Raw genomic sequence first — 10,757 nt, 5'->3', positions numbered from 1 at the left:
ATTTTGTTGGAAACTATATATTTTTAACATGTGAATATTATGTGATATATTAATATCTTAACGCGTTTGATATTATGTGATAGATGTCTACCTCTACAACAAGTCCCATTGACTCACCTAATAATAATGAAGAGTCAAATGTAAATTGGAATGATTCATGGACTGATTCACAAGTTCCCGAAGAGGAACCGGAAGAAGTGTCGAAACCGGAAGAAGAATCGGAACCGGAAGAAGAATCGGAACCGGATGAAGAAATAGAACCGGTGGGGGAAATAATAAAACGGTTAAGTAAAAGAAAATCCTCAACCAACCGACCAAGGTTAATTATGGTCAATGGTGTTTCCGCCAAGGAAGCAAAATATTGGGAAGATTACCAATTCTCCGATGAATCGGATTCCGACGAGAATTCCGATGATGTTATAGAAATTACCCCAACTGAATTTAAAAAGGCAAAAGAAAATAATAAGGGAAAGGGCATAAAAATAGAGAAATCTAATTCCAACCCCGATGAACTTTATATGTATCGTCAACCCCCTTTGTCCTTAAGTTGTAACAATGACTCGGGAACCTCTAAACCACCAGGTTTTTCTAAACCAATGTGAAAAATGACGTCTCGTATTAGGGGAACATCATATATCCCTAGAAACTTGGCAAAACGAACCAAAACCGAAGAAGAAGAAACAAGCGAGTCGGAATAAGATAGTTGTATTCGTGTGGTGTAATATATGTAATATAGTGTGGTTATGCTTTATGATATATGTAAAAATTGCTTGTATTAATAAGTATTTTTTTTATGAATCTAACTCTTGTCTATTTTACAGTATAAAAACACAAAATGGATAGACAACCCAATATTTTAAGAGACCAACCCGGAGACATGATTGATGAAATCTTGTCTAGAGTCGGTCAGAATTCTTCGGCACAACTATTTAAGGCGAGATCAGTTTGTAAGACATTCGAAGAACGTTCCAAGAATGCCTTGGTTTATAAAAGGCTTTCGTTCGAAAGATGGGGGATATCACATTGGGAAATCCATAAGTTACGATGTGTTTACTTTGACGCATATATTGCGGGGAACCCAAATGCTATTTTACGCAATGGGTTAAGAAATTATTTTGACTCAATATATTCGAATATTGGACTTCGTGATTTAGAAAAAGCGGCTAACATGCAACATAAAGAAGCATGTTATGCTTACGGATTAGTAATGTTCGCTTCTCACCAAAGTGAGAACAAGAACATCGGGCTACAACTATTAAACAAAACGTTCCCACAAGTGACGGAGTCGGTAATTGGGGTAAGAAATGAGGTTTTTAGATTGTTACGGGACTGTTGGACATTACGTAACCCTCGTCCCTTTGACGACGTTACAACACACTGTCTTATCAACGGCCATAACAGTTATGTTCCACAAGACTAAGGATGGGAAGTAATCCTAGTAAAACCAGAATGCATGACTTGTTTCTGGACATATGAATTACGTGTCTTTATTGCCTTTGCTGAACGACTTGTGTACTAGCTAGAATTATCTTCACAACCATCTTGTATCAAATTTATTGTGTGCTATATTTCATGCTATATGTAAAATAAGCGGTATTGTAAGTTTGTAAAATATTGTGTAAAAGTTTGAACGCGAAATATTATTATAATCAGTTTTTCATATAGAATTGTAGTAGTTGAATTGTATATTAGCTACTAAGTATGAACTTAACGGGTAGGTACTACCCGAATTTAAACTTATAAAACGCTAATATGAAGAAAAAGCTTTTATAAATGAGTTCATATTATGCTACAAAATACTATTAACTACTCTTAATATTCTGTATGATTAACTTGTTCCATTTGACTATTTTGAAGGAAATGGCACCGACTACTCGACACACCGTGAATATGAATGAAGAGGAATTCTGTACTTTTCTAGCTTCAAACATAGCCGCAGTACAGGCTGCGCTACATACCAACAATAACCTTGGATCTAGCAGTACATGAAATCGTGTAGGATGCACCTACAAAGAATTCACTGCCTGCAAACCTTTGGAATTTGATGGAACCGAAGGACCGATCGGATTGAAACGGTGGACCGAGAAGGTCGAATCGGTGTTTGCCATAAGTAAGTGTACTGAAGAGGACAAAGTGAAGTACGCTACGCATACCTTCACAGGTTCTGCGTTAACATGGTGGAATACCTATCTAGAGCAAGTGGGACAAGACGATGCGTACGCACTACCGTGGTCAGCATTCAAGCACTTGATGAACGAGAAGTACCATCCCAGAACCGAGGTCAATAAGCTCAAGACAGAACTTAGAGGGTTATGAACCCAAGGATTTGATATTACCACGTACGAAAGACGATTCACAGAATTGTGCCTATTATGTCCGGGAGCATTCGAAGATGAGGAAGAGAAGATCGACGCGTTTGTGAAAGGATTACCGGAAAGAATCCAAGAAGATATAAGTTCACACGAGCTCGCCTCCATACAACAGGCATGTAGAATGGCTCACAAACTAGTGAACCCGATTGAAGAAAGAATTAAAGAACAGACTGCTGAAGAGGCCAATGTGAAGCAAGTCAAAAGAAAGTGGGAGGAAAATGGTGATAAGAATCACCAATACAACAACAACAGCAATTACAACAATAATCGCAACAATTATCACAACAATCGCAACATCAATCGCAACTACAACAAACGGCCCAACAACAACAACAACAACAACAACAACAACAACAACAACAATCATCCCAACAACAATAATAACCGCAACAACAACAACAATCAGAAGCAGCTATGCCAAAGGTGTGAAAAGTATCACTCGGGGTTCTGCACCAAATTTTGCAACAAGTGTAAAAGAAATAGTCATAGCGCGGCGAAGTGTGAGGTCTACGGACCAGGGGTTAATAGAACGAAAGGAACAAATGGTGTCGGAACGAGTAATGGCGGAGCATGTAGTGTCGGAGCAAGTTATGCCAATGTAGTTTGTTATAAATATGGAAAACCGGGCCACATTATTAGAAATTGCCCAAACCAGGAGAACACGAATGGATAAGGCCGCGGAAGAGTTTTCAATATTAATGCGGCAGAGGCACAGGAAGACCTGGAGCTTGTTACAGGTACGTTTCTTATTGACAATAAATCTGCTTACGTTTTATTTGATTCGGGTGCGGATAGAAGCTATATGAGTAGAGATTTTTGTGCTAAATTAAATTGTCCATTGACGCCTTTGGATAGTAAATTTTTACTCGAATTAGCAAATGGTAAATTAATTTCAGCAGATAATATATGTCGGAATCGAGAAATTAAACTGGTTAGCGAAACATTTAAGATTGATTTGATACCAGTAGAGTTAGGGAGTTTTGATGTGATAATCGGTATGGACTGGTTGAAAGAAGTGAAAGCAGAGATCGTTTGTTACAAAAATGCAATTCGCATTATACGAGAAAAAGGAAAACCCTTAATGGTGTACGGAGAAAAGGGCAACAAGAAGCTACATCTTATTAGTAATTTGAAGGCACAAAAACTAATAAGAAAAGGTTGCTATGCTGTTCTAGCACACGTCGAGAAAGTACAAACTGAAGAAAAGAGCATCAATGATGTTCCCGTCACAAAAGAATTTCCCGATGTATTTCCGAAAGAATTACTGGGATTATCCCCACATCGATCCGTTGAATTTCAAATAGATCTTGTACCAGGAGCTACACCAATAGCTCGTGCTCCTTACAGACTCACACCCAGCGAGATGAAATAACTGCAAAGCCAATTACAAGAACTTTTAGAGCGTGGTTTCATTTGACCAAGCACATCATCGTGGGGAGCTCCTATTTTGTTTGTCAAGAAGAAAGATGGTACATTCAGGTTGTGTATCGACTACCGAGAGTTGAACAAACTTACCATCAAGAACCGCTACCCACTACCGAGAATCGACGACTTATTTGATCAACTACAAGGCTCGTCTGTTTATTTAAAGATTGACTTACGTTCCGGGTATCATCAAATGCGGGTGAAAGAAGATGATATTCCAAAGACTGCTTTCAGAACACGTTATGGTCATTACGAGTTTATGGTCATGCCGTTTGGTTTAACTAATGCACCAGCTGTGTTCATGGACTTTATGAACCGAGTGTGTGGACCATACCTTGACAAGTTTGTCATTGTTTTCATTGATGACATACTTATTTACTCAAAGAATGACCAAGAACACGGTGAACATTTGAGAAAGGTGTTAGAAGTATTGAGGAAGGAAGAATTGTACGCTAAATTTTCAAAGTATGCATTTTGGTTGGAAGAAGTTCAATTCCTCAGTCACATAGTGAACAAAAAAGGTATTAAGGTGGATCCGGCAAAGATAGAAACTGTTGAAAAGTGGGAAACCCCAAAAACTCCGAAACACATACGCCAGTTTTTAGGACTAGCTGGTTACTACAGAAGGTTCATCCAAGACTTTTCCAGAATAGCAAAACCCTTGACTGCATTAACGCATAACGGGAAGAAATTTGAATGGAAGGATGAACAAGAGAAAGCGTTTCAGTTATTGAAGAAAAAGCTAACTACGGCACCTATATTGTCATTGCCTGAAGGGAATGATGATTTTGTGATTTATTGTGACGCATCAAAGCAAGGTCTCGGTTGTGTATTAATGCAACGAACGAAGGTGATTGCTTATGCGTCTAGACAATTGAAGATTCACGAGCAAAATTATATGACACATGATTTGGAATTAGGTGCGGTTGTTTTTGCATTAAAGACTTGGAGGCACTACTTATATGGGGTCAAAAGTATTATATATACCGACCACAAAAGTCTTCAGCACATATTTAATCAGAAACAACTGAATATGAGGCAGCGTAGGTGGATTGAATTGTTGAATGATTACGACTTTGAGATTCGTTACCACCCTGGGAAGGCAAATGTGGTAGCCGACGCCTTGAGCAGAAAGGACAGAGAACCCATTCGAGTAAAATCTATGAATATAATGATTCACAATAACCTTACTACTTAAATAAAGGAGGCGCAACAAGGAGTTTTAAAAGAGGGAAATTTAAAGGATGAAATACCCAAAGGATCGGAGAAGCATCTTAATATTCGGGAAGACGGAACCCGGTATAGGGCTGAAAGAATTTGGGTACCAAAATTTGGAGATATGAGAGAAATGGTACTTAGAGAAGTTCATAAAACCAGATACTCAATACATCCTGAAACGGGGAAGATGTACAAGGATCTTAAGAAACATTTTTGGTGGCCGGGTATGAAAGCCGATGTTGCTAAATACGTAGGAGAATGTTTGACGTGTTCTAAGGTCAAAGCTGAGCATCAGAAACTATCAGGTCTACTTCAACAACCCGAAATCCCGGAATGGAAATGGGAAAACATTACCATGGATTTCATCACTAAATTGCCAAGGACTGCAAGTGGTTTTGATACTATTTGGGTAATAGTTGATCGTCTCACCAAATCAGCACACTTCCTTGAAGGTATTTCATATGCCCGAGAGACATATTAAATTAATGTGGCTGATATGCTTTGATCCAAGTCGGGTCATACCCAATAACAAGCTTGCCAACACCTTATTCGTATTTGATCTTAACGATTGGATCATTGATTAAATACGCGACACTTGAATTTTAAAGAAAATGGCTTTCTAAAATTCTTACTTGATGTATATATATATAAATTATGGAATAATTTATATGATATGGATTTAATTATTTATAGGTAAATAATAAATCAATTATGTTACATTTTATAAAATAGGTTTTATAAATGATGTAAACATAATAAATAAAATGTAAGTTTATAAAATGTATTTTATAAAATTCAATTTTATAAAATCAAATTTTATAAAAACCATTTTATTTAAATGTATGTAGTGGCATGGGGACTCTAGTACACATGCTTAGATTCTTTTCTTGGTCAATTACAATTCCCATTCTCCATAAGCATGGTCTAGAGACTTGTAGTAAAAACACACATGCATAAACACATCAAGTGAAGAAGTAAAAAAGGGCTGAAAATTCAGCTACTGCAGCTGTCAAAAACGTGGGTTTTGGACTCAAAACCAAGTCCTAAATTTGTTCTTGCAAGCTTAATTCAAGTGTCATTCAATTCCTAACAAAAGATTAAGGGTGGTGTTGGAGTACAAGAGCTTAGGGTTCTATACACTTGAAGGTTCAAGTTAGGAGCTCATTTCATCATCTTCTTCTTCAAACTTTCTGCTCATTTTGAAGAACCCTCAAACTTGTTTTGAGGAGGTATAAACACTATCCTTTCTTGTTAATTAGTAAGTATTATTTCACAACTTGATCCATGGGATTTAGCTTTAAATTGGTTAAAGTTTAACAAGTAAAACTTGATAATTACACGCTTCCGTTTATAATGATTCTTAAAAGGTTTTAAGATATATCAAACTTGTTAAATCCCAACAATGGTATCTAGAGCCGAAGTTGTTGAAATGTGCTTCGAATTGTTGTTTTAAAACCCATCAACTTTGCATTCTAAGTACATGCATGAAAGAAGAATGCAAAAATTGTTGGATTTGGGTGGGTTTATGTTTAATGCCGAATTGGTTAGGGTCCAAAAGTGGGTTTGGGCTCTTCCATTTGGTTCATATTTGGTTGCATGTTGAAGTTCACAATCTATGCCTTGACCTTGTGTTGATTGCATGCTATATTTGGTTGATTTGTTATATTCATTTGGTTTGTAATAATAATTATTCAATGGCATGTAATAATTGTTCAATTGGTTTGTAATAATTATTTCATTTGGTTATGTAATTCATTTTATATTTGGTATGTAAAATAGAATAGGTTGTAATTTCATTTTCTAGATAAAATGTATTAGGATACATATTTTGTAAAAATGAAGATACAAGATGATGAAGACTTGAAGAACACAAGGTGCATATGGATGCAAGATTAAGTGGGAGATTTGAAATCTCCTACTTTGTATGATTAACCCTTACCCGGTGACATTTGTTTTCGGCTAAACAAATGTCCACCAAAATGGCTAGATTGTGAACACACTTATTTTGCATGTGCGGTTGTTTGTATGATTATTGTTTTGTATGTTTGGTTGATACAATTAATCACAAGATAACAACAAACAAAACGACAATTTAATTGGTTAAATTAGACGTACTAAGTGAAGGTATTTCATATGCCCGAGAGACATATTAAATTAATGTGGCTAATGTGTTATGATCCAAGTCGGGTCATACCCAATAACAAGCTTATCGACACCTTATATGTATTTAATCTTAACGAATGGATTGTTAAATAAATACGCGACACTTGAACTTTAGAAAATCGGTTTTCTAAAGAAATTTCACTTGAGATAAATTATTTGTATAATTTATATATAATTGTTTATAGGTTTAAATGATTATGTTGTGTTATATTTTATAAAAGGTTTTATAAAAAATGTATAAGTAACAAATCAATACATAAGTTTATAAAAATTTATAAACTTTTATGAACTTACATGTATATATATAAAATATATATATATGTGTAGTGGGCTGATTTGGGACTCCAAGAGAAGACCACACATGCTCACTTTTGTTACTTCCTATATACACAAGTTCTTAAGTGCATGCTACACACAACAACCAAGTAATTTGACCAAGGATTCCACTTAAAAGTTCAAGAAAACTCTCTTAACTTTTCAGCTACTATTCTGGCCGAAATTTGTGAGCTGTTTTGAGGAGGTTTCTTGCTTGGTTTCTAGCTTAATAAGTGTCTTAAAATCCTAACTAATTCAAGGAAAGTGTTGGTGATTCAAAGCTTGGGGTATACTACACTTGAGGCTTCAAGTTAGAAGCTTTTAAGTCATCAATTTCATCAAACATTTCAGCTCAAATTCTGCTGCTGCTGTTCGGTTTTCTCAAGGGCAGAAAAGAGGGTTTTCAAGCTAGGTTTCAAGGTGTACAAGGTTTATAACAAAGCAAGGGTGTTTTGGTGCTTTGCTTCTTCATTTCCTTCATCATCATCCAAGCATTTTGCAGCCCTTAAACTTGTTTTAAGGAGGTATAAACATCTTAACTATCTACTTAGTTTGTAAGCATATTTGTTCACAACTTGATCCATGGGGTTTAACTTTAAAATGGTTTAAAGATATACAAGTTCTAAAATGTAACTAACATGCTTCCGCTTTAATAAAATTCTTAAAAGGTTTTAAGTATTATCAAACTTGTTAAATCCCAACAATGGTATCTAGAGCCGAAGTTGTTGAAATATGCTTCGAATTATTGTTTTAAACCCACTATATTTGCATTCTAAGTACATGCATGAAAGAAGAATGCAAAAATTGTTGGTTTTGGGTGGGTACTTCATTATGGCCGAATTTATTAGGGTTCAAAATTGGGTTTTGAGCTCTATTATTTGGTCATATTTTGTTGCATGTTAAAGTTCACAATCCTAGCCTTGACCTTGTGTTGATTGCATGCTATATTTGGTTGATTTGTTATATTCATTTGGTATGTAATATTATTCATTCAATTGGCATGTAATAATTATTATTTTGGCTATGTAATTTGTTTTACATTTGGTATGTAAAATAGAATAGGTTGTATTTCATTTTCTAGATAAAAATGTATTAGGATACATATTTTGTAAAAATGAAGAACAAGATCATGAAGACTTCAAGAACACAAGGAGCATATGGATGCAAGGTTAAGTGGGAGATTGTAATCTCCTACTTTGTATGATTAACCCTTACCCGGTGACATTTGTTTTCGGCTAAACAAATGTCCACCAAAATGGCTAGATTGTGAACATACTTATTTTGCATGTGTGGTTGTTTGTATGATTATTGTTTTGTATGTTTGGTTGATACAATTAATCACAAGATAACAACTAACAAAACGACATTTTAATTGGTTAAATTAGACGTGCTAAGTACATGCAAAACGGCAATTTAAATGGTTAAATTTAAAAGGCAACCGAGAACCTTAATAAATGGTTATTAAGAACATGATAAGGATCATACATATAAAATGGTTTATATCAAGTAATTGGCTTAATTACAAAACATGAAAATGGATTTTCAAATAAACCATACACTAAATGCATGTTGGTGTATGGTGCAAAAGTTTTCCTAAACTAGAAATAACGAAAACTCAAAATCCCTTTAACAAACAAGCTTAACAAGTTTAACGCCATCCTTTTGTGAAAACACTTAGACATATTAAGAAACTCTTGACGGGATAAAGGTCACCTAACCGTCATGAGCGGACTAATATCAATAAGGTAAATTTCGCACACTTGTGGGATAAAGGTCACCTAACCACTTGTATGTTGAATTTACATGTTTACACAAGTGGGACGACTTGATTTGGGAATCATGAACTTAGGGCCACCGAAGCATGAGGAACAAATAGGCGTTGATGGGATATATATGCCATGCAAAAGGATTGCATGACCCCATAACTTAGAAGTTGCAAAAGGATTGCAATTGTCATATAATGACTACCTAGCTAAATCAAATAACGGGATAAAGGTCACCTAACCGAAATTTGATTTACCGTTGGATTCTAATATTTAATAAGTCAATTAAAATTTTAAAAGGGTATTGAATGTTACATTAAAATCGATACTTAAACGAACTTTGTTAATTTTATAGATGGCCGCCAATAACAACAACATTCCAAACGCACCACTTAACCTGAACCACCTATCATTAAGGTCTCTCTTAGAGAAAGACAAACTCAACCATACAAACTTTATGGATTGGTTCCGCAATCTTCGGATTGTCCTCAAACAAGAGGATAAAATGTATGTGCTTGAGGACCCCATTCCCGATCAACCGGATGAGAATGATGTGGAGGCAATGGCCTCTTACGATAAGTATTGCCACGACTCCCTTCAAGTCTCATGCTTAATGCTTGGGACTATGATACCCGAACTCCAAAAGGATTTCGAGCATCATAGTGCATACGACATGATAACGCAATTGAAGGAGATGTTCCTCCAACAAGCGCGTGTCGAACGCTTCGAAACGGTTCGGGCGCTACATGCTTGTCGTATGGACGATTCCCAATCGGTTTCATCTTATGTACTTAAGATGAAAAGCCTTGTCGATCGTGCTAACCGTCTTAACCTAAACATATCTAATGAGTTAGCCACCGATCTTATCCTTAACTCCCTATCAAAAAGGTTTGATCAATTTGTAATTAATTACAATATGAATGGGATGGATAAGAGCATAGGTGAGCTTCACGGTATGCTTAGAACAGCGGAAACTAGCATGGGTAAAAGGGCTTTACCCGTGTTAGCAATCGATCAAGGTGGATCCAAAGGTAACACCTCTAAGCCAAAGGTGGCTAAGAGGAAAGGACCCGCCCATCAAGGCAAAGGGAAGGGGAAGATGGTTACCCCAACCAAGAACAAGGCTAAGAAGCAAAAGGTAGCCGAGAAGGCAAACCCCAAGGAAGACCCATGTTTCGGTTGCGGTGAAATGGGTCATTGGAAACGAAACTGTCCAGTCTATCTTAAGGAGTTAAAGGACAAGAGGGATGCAGGGCAAACCTCAGGTAATATATATATGGTATATATAGAGCTTAGTATTACTTCTTCTAATACATGGGTATTAGACACTGGATGTGGAACTCACATTTGCAATTCATTGCAGGGGTTCAAAAGAAGTAGCAAGCAAACGGGAACATCAAGTCTCTACATGGGTAATGGGGCCAAAGTGCAAGTGAAGGCTCAAGGAGACTTTGTGTTAAAGCTTCCAAGTGGTTTGGAACTTATTTTGAAAGATGTTTTG

This window comes from Rutidosis leptorrhynchoides, chromosome 3, assembly GCF_046630445.1.
Source record: "Rutidosis leptorrhynchoides isolate AG116_Rl617_1_P2 chromosome 3, CSIRO_AGI_Rlap_v1, whole genome shotgun sequence".
In the NCBI taxonomy this organism is placed as follows: Eukaryota; Viridiplantae; Streptophyta; class Magnoliopsida; order Asterales; family Asteraceae; genus Rutidosis; species Rutidosis leptorrhynchoides.
The sequence above is the reverse complement of the archived record's forward strand: the minus strand, read 5'-3'. Positions refer to the sequence as shown.